Here is a 10,130-nt window from a genome sequence, read left to right as displayed (position 1 = left end):
CCTCGGAAAAGTTGGGTTTTTTGCCATCTTTGAGTCTTGCCGGGACCCCCGATGAATGTTTGGGGGGTTTGGCGCACCTCCCGGGCCGGAAAAGTGGCGTTTCAGCAGCTTGAAAAAATGCGATTTTGCGACAGTGCCGGCACTGTCGAAACGGGTGAAAAACGACCCCTCGGAAAAGTTGGGTTTTTTGCCATCTTTGAGTCCTGCCGGGACCCCCGATGAATGTTTGGGGGGTTTGGCCCACCTCCCGGGCCGGAAAAGTGTCGTTTCAGCAGCTTGAAAAAATGCGATTTCGCGACAGTGCCGGCACTGAAAAAACGGGAGAAAATCGACGCCTCGGAAAAGTTGGGTTTTTTGCATTCTTTGGGTCCTGCCGGGACCCCCGATGAATGTTTGGGGGGTTTGGCGCACCTCCCGGGCCGGAAAAGTGTCGTTTCAGCAGCTTGAAAAAATGCGATTTCGCGACAGTGCCGGCACTGAAAAAACGGGTGAAAAACGACCCCTCGGAAAAGTTGGGTTTTTTGCCATCTTTGAGTCCTGCCGGGACCCCCGATGAATGTTTGGGGGGTTTGGCCCACCTCCCGGGCCGGAAAAGTGGCGTTTCAGCAGCTTGAAAAAATGCGATTTCGCGACAGTGCCAGCACTGTCGAAACGGGTGAAAAACAACCCCTCGGAAAAGTTGGGTTTTTTGCCATCTTTGAGTCCTGCCGGGACCCCCGATGAATGTTTGGGGGGTTTGGCGCACCTCCCGGGCCGGAAAAGTGTCGTTTCAGCAGCTTAAAAAAATGCGATTTTGCGACAGTGCCGGCACTGAAAAAACGGGAGAAAATCGACGCCTCGGAAAAGTTGGGTTTTTTGCATTCTTTGGGTCCTGCCGGGACCCCCGATGAATGTTTGGGGGGTTTGGCGCACCTCCCAGGCCGGAAAAGTGTCATTTCAGCAGCTTGAAAAAATGCGAGTTCGCGACACGGAAAAAACAGGAGAAAATCGACGCCTCGGAAAAGTTGGGTTTTTTGCATTCTTTAGGTCCTGCCGGGACCCCCCATGAATGTTTGGGGGGTTTGGCGAACCTCCCAGGCCGGAAAAGTGTAGTTTCAGCAGCTTGAAAAAATGCGATTTCGCGACAGTGCCGGCACTGAAAAAACGGGAGAAAATCGACGCCTCGGAAAAGTTGGGTTTTTTGCATTTTTTGGGTCCTGCCGGGACCCCCGATGAATGTTTGGGGGGTTTGGCACACCTCCCGGGCCGGAAAAGTGTCGTTTCAGCAGCTTGAAAAAATGCGATTTCGCGACAGTGCCGGCACTGAAAAAACGGGAGAAAATCGACGCCTCGGAAAAGTTGGGTTTTTTGCATTCTTTGGGTCCTGCCGGGACCCCCGATGAATGTTTGGGGGGTTTGGCACACCTCCCGGGCCGGAAAAGTGTTGTTTCAGCAGCTTGAAAAAATGCGATTTCGCGACAGTGCCGGCACTGAAAAAACGGGAGAAAATCGAAGCCTCGGAAAAGTTGGGTTTTTTGCATTCTTTGGGTCCTGCCGGGACCCCCGATGAATGTTTGGGGGGTTTGGCGCACCTCCCGGGCCGGAAAAGTGTCGTTTCAGCAGCTTGAAAAAATGCGATTTCGCGACAGTGCCGGCACTGAAAAAACGGGTGAAAATCGAAGCCTCGGAAAAGTTGGGTTTTTTGCCATCTTAGATCCTGCCGGGACCCCCGATGAATGTTTGGGGGGTTTGGCCCACCTCCCGGGCCGGAAAAGTGGCGTTTCAGCAGCTTGAAAAAATGCGATTTCGCGACAGTGCCGGCACTGTCGAAACGGGTGAAAAACGACCCTTCGGAAAAGTTGGGTTTTTTGCGATCTTTTGGTCCTGCCGGGACCCCCGATGAATGTTTGGGGGGTTTGACGCACCTCCCGGGCCGCAAAAGTGTCGTTTCAGCAGCTTGAAAAAATGCGATTTCGCGACAGTGCCGGCACTGAAAAAACGTGAGAAAATCGACGCCTCGTAAAAGCTGGGTTTTTTGCATTCTTTGGGTCCTGCCGGGACCCCCGATGAATGTTTGGGGGGTTTGGCGCACCTCCCGGGCCGGAAAAGTGTCGTTTCAGCAGCTTGAAAAAATGCGATTTCGCGACAGTGCCGGCATTGAAAAAACGGGCGAAAATCGACGCCTCGGAAAAGTTGGGTTTTTTGCATTCTTTGTGTCCTGCCGGGACCCCCGATGAATGTTTGGGGGGTTTGGCCCACCTCCCGGGCCGGAAAAGTGGCGTTTCCGCAGCTTGAAAAAATGCGATTTCGCGACAGTGCCGGCACTGAAAAAACGGGAGAAAATCGACGCCTCGGAAAAGTTGGGTTTTTTGCATTCTTTGGGTCCTGCCGGGACCCCCGATGAATGTTTGGGGGGTTTGGCGCACCTCCCGGGCCGGAAAAGTGGCGTTTCAGCAGCTTGAAAAAATGCGATTTCGCGACAGTGCCGGCACTGTCGAAACGGGTGAAAAACAACCCCTCAGAAAAGTTGGGTTTTATGCATTCTTTGGGTCCTGCCGGGACCCCCGATGAATGTTTGGGGGGTTTGGCGCACCTCCCGGGCCGGAAAAGTGGCGTTTCAGCAGCTTGAAAAAATGCGATTTTGCGACAGTGTCGGCACTGTCGAAACGGGTGAAAAACAACCCCTCGGAAAAGTTGGGGTTTTTGCCATCTTTGAGTCCTGCCGGGACCCCCGATGAATGTTTGGGGGGTTTGGCGCACCTCCTGGGCCGGAAAAGTGGCGTTTCAGCAGCTTGAAAAAATGCGATTTCGCGACAGTGCCGGCACTGTCGAAACGGGTGAAAAACGACCCCTCGGAAAAGTTGGGTTTTTTGCGATCTTTTGGTCCTGCCGGGACCCCCGATGAATGTTTGGGGGGTTTGGCGCACCTCCCGGGCCGCAAAAGTGTCGTTTCAGCAGCTTGAAAAAATGGGATTTCGCGACAGTGCCGGCATTGAAAAAACGGGCGAAAATCGACGCCTCGGAAAAGTTGGGTTTTTTGCATTCTTTGGGTCCTGCCGGGACCCCCGATGAATGTTTGGGGGGTTTGGCGCACCTCCCGGGCCGGAAAAGTGTCATTTCAAGATCTTGAAAAAATGCGATTTCGCGACAGTGCCGGCATTGAAAAAACGGGCGAAAATCGACGCCTCGGAAAAGTTGGGTTTTTTGCATTCTTTGTGTCTTGCCGAGACCCCCGATGACTGTTTGGGGGGTTTGGCGCACCTCCCGGGCCGGAAAAGTGGCGTTTCAGCAGCTTGAAAAAATGCGATTTCGCGACAGTGCCGGCACTGTCGAAACGGGTGAAAAACAACTCCTCGGAAAAGTTGGGTTTTTTGCCATCTTTGAGTCCTGCCCGGACCCCCGATGACCCCCTCGGAAAAGTTGGGTTTTTTGCCATCTTTGAGTCCTGCCGGGACCCCCGATGACCCCCGATGACACTGTCGAAACGGGTGAAAAACAACCCCTCGGAAAAGTTGGGTTTTTTGCCATCTTTGAGTCTTGCCGGGACCCCCGATGAATGTTTGGGGGGTTTGGCGCACCTCCCGGGCCGGAAAAGTGGCGTTTCAGCAGCTTGAAAAAATGCGATTTTGCGACAGTGCCGGCACTGTCGAAACGGGTGAAAAACGACCCCTCGGAAAAGTTGGGTTTTTTGCCATCTTTGAGTCCTGCCGGGACCCCCGATGAATGTTTGGGGGGTTTGGCCCACCTCCCGGACCGGAAAAGTGGCGTTTCAGCAGCTTGAAAAAATGCGATTTCGCGACAGTGCCGGTCGAAACGGGTGAAAAACGACCCCTCGGAAAAGTTGGGTTTTTTGCCATCTTTGAGTCCTGCCGGGACCCCCGATGAATGTTTGGGGGGTTTGGCCCACCTCCCGGGCCGGAAAAGTGTCGTTTCAGCAGCTTGAAAAAATGCGATTTCGCGACAGTGCCGGCACTGAAAAAACGGGAGAAAATCGACGCCTCGGAAAAGTTGGGTTTTTTGCATTCTTTGGGTCCTGCCGGGACCCCCGATGAATGTTTGGGGGGTTTGGCGCACCTCCCGGGCCGGAAAAGTGTCGTTTCAGCAGCTTGAAAAAATGCAATTTCGCGACAGTGCCGGCACTGAAAAAACGGGTGAAAAACGACCCCTCGGAAAAGTTGGGTTTTTTGCCATCTTTGAGTCCTGCCGGGACCCCCGATGAATGTTTGGGGGGTTTGGCCCACCTCCCGGGCCGGAAAAGTGTTGTTTCAGCAGCTTTTAAAAATGCGATTTCGCGACAGTGCCGGCAGTGAAAAAAGGGGCAAAAATCGACGCCTCGGAAGAAGTTGGGTTTTTTGCATTCTTTGGGTCCTGCCGGGACCCCCGATGAATGTTTGGGGGGTTTGGCGCACCTCCCGGGCCGGAAAAGTGTCGTTTCAGCAGCTTGAAAAAATGCAATTTCGCGACAGTGCCGGCACTGAAAAAACGGGTGAAAAACGACCCCTCGGAAAAGTTGGGTTTTTTGCCATCTTTGAGTCCTGCCGGGACCCCCGATGAATGTTTGGGGGGTTTGGCGCACCTCCCGGGCCGGAAAAGTGGCGTTTCAGCAGCTTGAAAAAATGCGATTTCGCGACAGTGCCGGCACTGTCGAAACGGGTGAAAAACAACCCCTCAGAAAAGTTGGGTTTTATGCATTCTTTGGGTCCTGCCGGGACCCCCGATGAATGTTTGGGGGGTTTGGCGCACCTCCCGGGCCGGAAAAGTGGCGTTTCAGCAGCTTGAAAAAATGCGATTTTGCGACAGTGTCGGCACTGTCGAAACGGGTGAAAAACAACCCCTCGGAAAAGTTGGGGTTTTTGCCATCTTTGAGTCCTGCCGGGACCCCCGATGAATGTTTGGGGGGTTTGGCGCACCTCCTGGGCCGGAAAAGTGGCGTTTCAGCAGCTTGAAAAAATGCGATTTCGCGACAGTGCCGGCACTGTCGAAACGGGTGAAAAACGACCCCTCGGAAAAGTTGGGTTTTTTGCGATCTTTTGGTCCTGCCGGGACCCCCGATGAATGTTTGGGGGGTTTGGCGCACCTCCCGGGCCGCAAAAGTGTCGTTTCAGCAGCTTGAAAAAATGGGATTTCGCGACAGTGCCGGCATTGAAAAAACGGGCGAAAATCGACGCCTCGGAAAAGTTGGGTTTTTTGCATTCTTTGGGTCCTGCCGGGACCCCCGATGAATGTTTGGGGGGTTTGGCGCACCTCCCGGGCCGGAAAAGTGTCATTTCAAGATCTTGAAAAAATGCGATTTCGCGACAGTGCCGGCATTGAAAAAACGGGCGAAAATCGACGCCTCGGAAAAGTTGGGTTTTTTGCATTCTTTGTGTCTTGCCGAGACCCCCGATGACTGTTTGGGGGGTTTGGCGCACCTCCCGGGCCGGAAAAGTGGCGTTTCAGCAGCTTGAAAAAATGCGATTTCGCGACAGTGCCGGCACTGTCGAAACGGGTGAAAAACAACTCCTCGGAAAAGTTGGGTTTTTTGCCATCTTTGAGTCCTGCCCGGACCCCCGATGACCCCCTCGGAAAAGTTGGGTTTTTTGCCATCTTTGAGTCCTGCCGGGACCCCCGATGACCCCCGATGACACTGTCGAAACGGGTGAAAAACAACCCCTCGGAAAAGTTGGGTTTTTTGCCATCTTTGAGTCTTGCCGGGACCCCCGATGAATGTTTGGGGGGTTTGGCGCACCTCCCGGGCCGGAAAAGTGGCGTTTCAGCAGCTTGAAAAAATGCGATTTTGCGACAGTGCCGGCACTGTCGAAACGGGTGAAAAACGACCCCTCGGAAAAGTTGGGTTTTTTGCCATCTTTGAGTCCTGCCGGGACCCCCGATGAATGTTTGGGGGGTTTGGCCCACCTCCCGGACCGGAAAAGTGGCGTTTCAGCAGCTTGAAAAAATGCGATTTCGCGACAGTGCCGGTCGAAACGGGTGAAAAACGACCCCTCGGAAAAGTTGGGTTTTTTGCCATCTTTGAGTCCTGCCGGGACCCCCGATGAATGTTTGGGGGGTTTGGCCCACCTCCCGGGCCGGAAAAGTGTCGTTTCAGCAGCTTGAAAAAATGCGATTTCGCGACAGTGCCGGCACTGAAAAAACGGGAGAAAATCGACGCCTCGGAAAAGTTGGGTTTTTTGCATTCTTTGGGTCCTGCCGGGACCCCCGATGAATGTTTGGGGGGTTTGGCGCACCTCCCGGGCCGCAAAAGTGTCGTTTCAGCAGCTTGAAAAAATGCGATTTCGCGACAGTGCCGGCACTGAAAAAACGGGAGAAAATCGACGCCTCGTAAAAGCTGGGTTTTTTGCATTCTTTGGGTCCTGCCGGGACCCCCGATGAATGTTTGGGGGGTTTGGCGCACCTCCCGGGCCGGAAAAGTGTCGTTTCAGCAGCTTGAAAAAATGCGATTTCGCGACAGTGCCGGCACTGAAAAAACGGGAGAAAATCGACGCCTCGGAAAAGTTGGGTTTTTTGCATTCTTTGGGTCCTGCCGGGACCCCCGATGAATGTTTGGGGGGTTTGGCGCACCTCCCGGGCCGGAAAAGTGTCGTTTCAGCAGCTTGAAAAAATGGGATTTCGCGACAGTGCCGGCATTGAAAAAACGGGAGAAAATCGACGCCTTGGAAAAGTTGGGTTTTATGCATTCTTTGGGTCCTGCCGGGACCCCCGATGAATGTTTGGGGGGTTTGGCGCACCTCCCGGGCCGGAAAAGTGTCGTTTCAGGATCTTGAAAAAATGCGATTTCGCGACAGTGCCGGCATTGAAAAAACGGGCGAAAATTGACGCCTCGGAAAAGTTGGGTTTTTTGCATTCTTTGTGTCCTGCCGGGACCCCCGATGAATGTTTGGGGGGTTTGGCCCACCTCCCGGGCCGGAAAAGTGGCGTTTCAGCAGCTTGAAAAAATGCGATTTCGCGACAGTGCCGGCACTGTCGAAACGGGTGAAAAACAACCCCTCGGAAAAGTTGGGGTTTTTGCCATCTTTGAGCCCTGCCGGGACCCCCGATGAATGTTTGGGGGGTTTGGCGCACCTCCCGGGCCGGAAAAGTGTCGTTTCAGCAGCTTGAAAAAATGCGATTTCGCGACAGTGCCGGCATTGAAAAAACGGGCGAAAATCGACGCCTCGGAAAAGTTGGGTTTTTTGCATTCTTTGTGTCCTGCCGGGACCCCCGATGAATGTTTGGGGGGTTTGGCGCACCTCCCGGGCCGGAAAAGTGGCGTTTCAGCAGCTTGAAAAAATGCGATTTCGCGACAGTGCCGGCACTGAAAAAACGGGAGAAAATCGACGCCTCGGAAAAGTTGGGTTTTTTGCATTCTTTGGGTCCTGCCGGGACCCCCGATGAATGTTTGGGGCGTTTGGCGCACCTCCCGGGCCGGAAAAGTGTCGTTTCAGCAGCTTGAAAAAATGCGATTTCGCGACAGTGCCGGCACTGTCGAAACGGGTGAAAAACAACCCCTCGGAAAAGTTGGGTTTTATGCATTCTTTGGGTCCTGCCGGGACCCCCGATGAATGTTTGGGGGGTTTGGCGCACCTCCCGGGCCGGAAAAGTGGCGTTTCAGCAGCTTGAAAAAATGCGATTTCGCGACAGTGTCGGCACTGTCGAAACGGGTGAAAAACAACCCCTCGGAAAAGTTGGGTTTTTTGCCATCTTTGAGTCCTGCCGGGACCCCCGATGAATGTTTGGGGGGTTTGGCGCACCTCCCGGGCCGGAAAAGTGTCGTTTCAGCAGCTTGAAAAAATGCGATTTCGCGACAGTGCCGGCACTGTCGAAACGGGTGAAAAACAACCCCTCGGAAAAGTTGGATTTTTTGCCATCTTTGAGTCCTGCCGGGACCCCCGATGAATGTTTGGGGGGTTTGGCGCACCTCCCGGGCCGGAAAAGTGTCGTTTCAGCAGCTTGAAAAAATGCGATTTCGCGACAGTGCCGGCATTGAAAAAACGGGCGAAAATCGACGCCTCGGAAAAGTTGGGTTTTTTGCATTCTTTGTGTCCTGCCGGGACCCCCGATGAATGTTTGGGGGGTTTGGCCCACCTCCCGGGCCGGAAAAGTGCCGTTTCCGCAGCTTGAAAAAATGCGATTTCGCGACAGTGCCGGCACTGAAAAAACGGGAGAAAATCGACGCCTCGGAAAAGTTGGGTTTTTTGCATTCTTTGGGTCCTGCCGGGACCCCCGATGAATGTTTGGGGGGTTTGGCGCACCTCCCGGGCCGGAAAAGTGGCGTTTCAGCAGCTTGAAAAAATGCGATTTCGCGACAGTGCCGGCACTGTCGAAACGGGTGAAAAACAACCCCTCAGAAAAGTTGGGTTTTATGCATTCTTTGGGTCCTGCCGGGACCCCCGATGAATGTTTGGGGGGTTTGGCGCACCTCCCGGGCCGGAAAAGTGGCGTTTCAGCAGCTTGAAAAAATGTGATTTTGCGACAGTGTCGGCACTGTCGAAACGGGTGAAAAACAACCCCTCGGAAAAGTTGGGGTTTTTGCCATCTTTGAGTCCTGCCGGGACCCCCGATGAATGTTTGGGGGGTTTGGCGCACCTCCTGGGCCGGAAAAGTGGCGTTTCAGCAGCTTGAAAAAATGCGATTTCGCGACAGTGCCGGCACTGTCGAAACGGGCGAAAAACGACCCCTCGGAAAAGTTGGGTTTTTTGCGATCTTTTGGTCCTGCCGGGACCCCCGATGAATGTTTGGGGGGTTTGGCGCACCTCCCGGGCCGCAAAAGTGTCGTTTCAGCAGCTTGAAAAAATGGGATTTCGCGACAGTGCCGGCATTGAAAAAACGGGCGAAAATCGACGCCTCGGAAAAGTTGGGTTTTTTGCATTCTTTGTGTCTTGCCGAGACCCCCGATGACTGTTTGGGGGGTTTGGCGCACCTCCCGGGCCGGAAAAGTGGCGTTTCAGCAGCTTGAAAAAATGCGATTTCGCGACAGTGCCGGCACTGTCGAAACGGGTGAAAAACAACTCCTCGGAAAAGTTGGGTTTTTTGCCATCTTTGAGTCCTGCCGGGACCCCCGATGACCCCCTCGGAAAAGTTGGGTTTTTTGCCATCTTTGAGTCCTGCCGGGACCCCCGATGACCCCCGATGACACTGTCGAAACGGGTGAAAAACAACCCCTCGGAAAAGTTGGGTTTTTTGCCATCTTTGAGTTTTGCCGGGACCCCCGATGAATGTTTGGGGGGTTTGGCGCACCTCCCGGGCCGGAAAAGTGGCGTTTCAGCAGCTTGAAAAAATGCGATTTTGCGACAGTGCCGGCACTGTCGAAACGGGTGAAAAACGACCCCTCGGAAAAGTTGGGTTTTTTGCCATCTTTGAGTCCTGCCGGGACCCCCGATGAATGTTTGGGGGGTTTGGCCCACCTCCCGGACCGGAAAAGTGGCGTTTCAGCAGCTTGAAAAAATGCGATTTCGCGACAGTGCCGGTCGAAACGGGTGAAAAACGACCCCTCGGAAAAGTTGGGTTTTTTGCCATCTTTGAGTCCTGCCGGGACCCCCGATGAATGTTTGGGGGGTTTGGCCCACCTCCCGGGCCGGAAAAGTGTCGTTTCAGCAGCTTGAAAAAATGCGATTTCGCGACAGTGCCGGCACTGAAAAAACGGGAGAAAATCGACGCCTCGGAAAAGTTGGGTTTTTTGCATTCTTTGGGTCCTGCCGGGACCCCCGATGAATGTTTGGGGGGTTTGGCGCACCTCCCGGGCCGGAAAAGTGTCGTTTCAGCAGCTTGAAAAAATGCGATTTCGCGACAGTGCCGGCACTGAAAAAACGGGTGAAAAACGACCCCTCGGAAAAGTTGGGTTTTTTGCCATGTTTGAGTCCTGCCGGGACCCCCGATGAATGTTTGGGGGGTTTGGCCCACCTCCCGGGCCGGAAAAGTGGCGTTTCAGCAGCTTGAAAAAATGCGATTTCGCGACAGTGCCAGCACTGTCGAAACGGGTGAAAAACAACCCCTCGGAAAAGTTGGGTTTTTTGCCATCTTTGAGTCCTGCCGGGACCCCCGATGAATGTTTGGGGGGTTTGGCGCACCTCCCGGGCCGGAAAAGTGTCGTTTCAGCAGCTTAAAAAAATGCGATTTTGCGACAGTGCCGGCACTGAAAAAACGGGAGAAAATCGACGCCTCGGAAAAGTTGGGTT

The sequence above is a fragment of the Dunckerocampus dactyliophorus genome, chromosome 14, assembly GCF_027744805.1.
Source record: "Dunckerocampus dactyliophorus isolate RoL2022-P2 chromosome 14, RoL_Ddac_1.1, whole genome shotgun sequence".
NCBI classification, from domain to species: domain Eukaryota; kingdom Metazoa; phylum Chordata; class Actinopteri; order Syngnathiformes; family Syngnathidae; genus Dunckerocampus; species Dunckerocampus dactyliophorus.
This window is presented reverse-complemented; position numbering follows the sequence as displayed.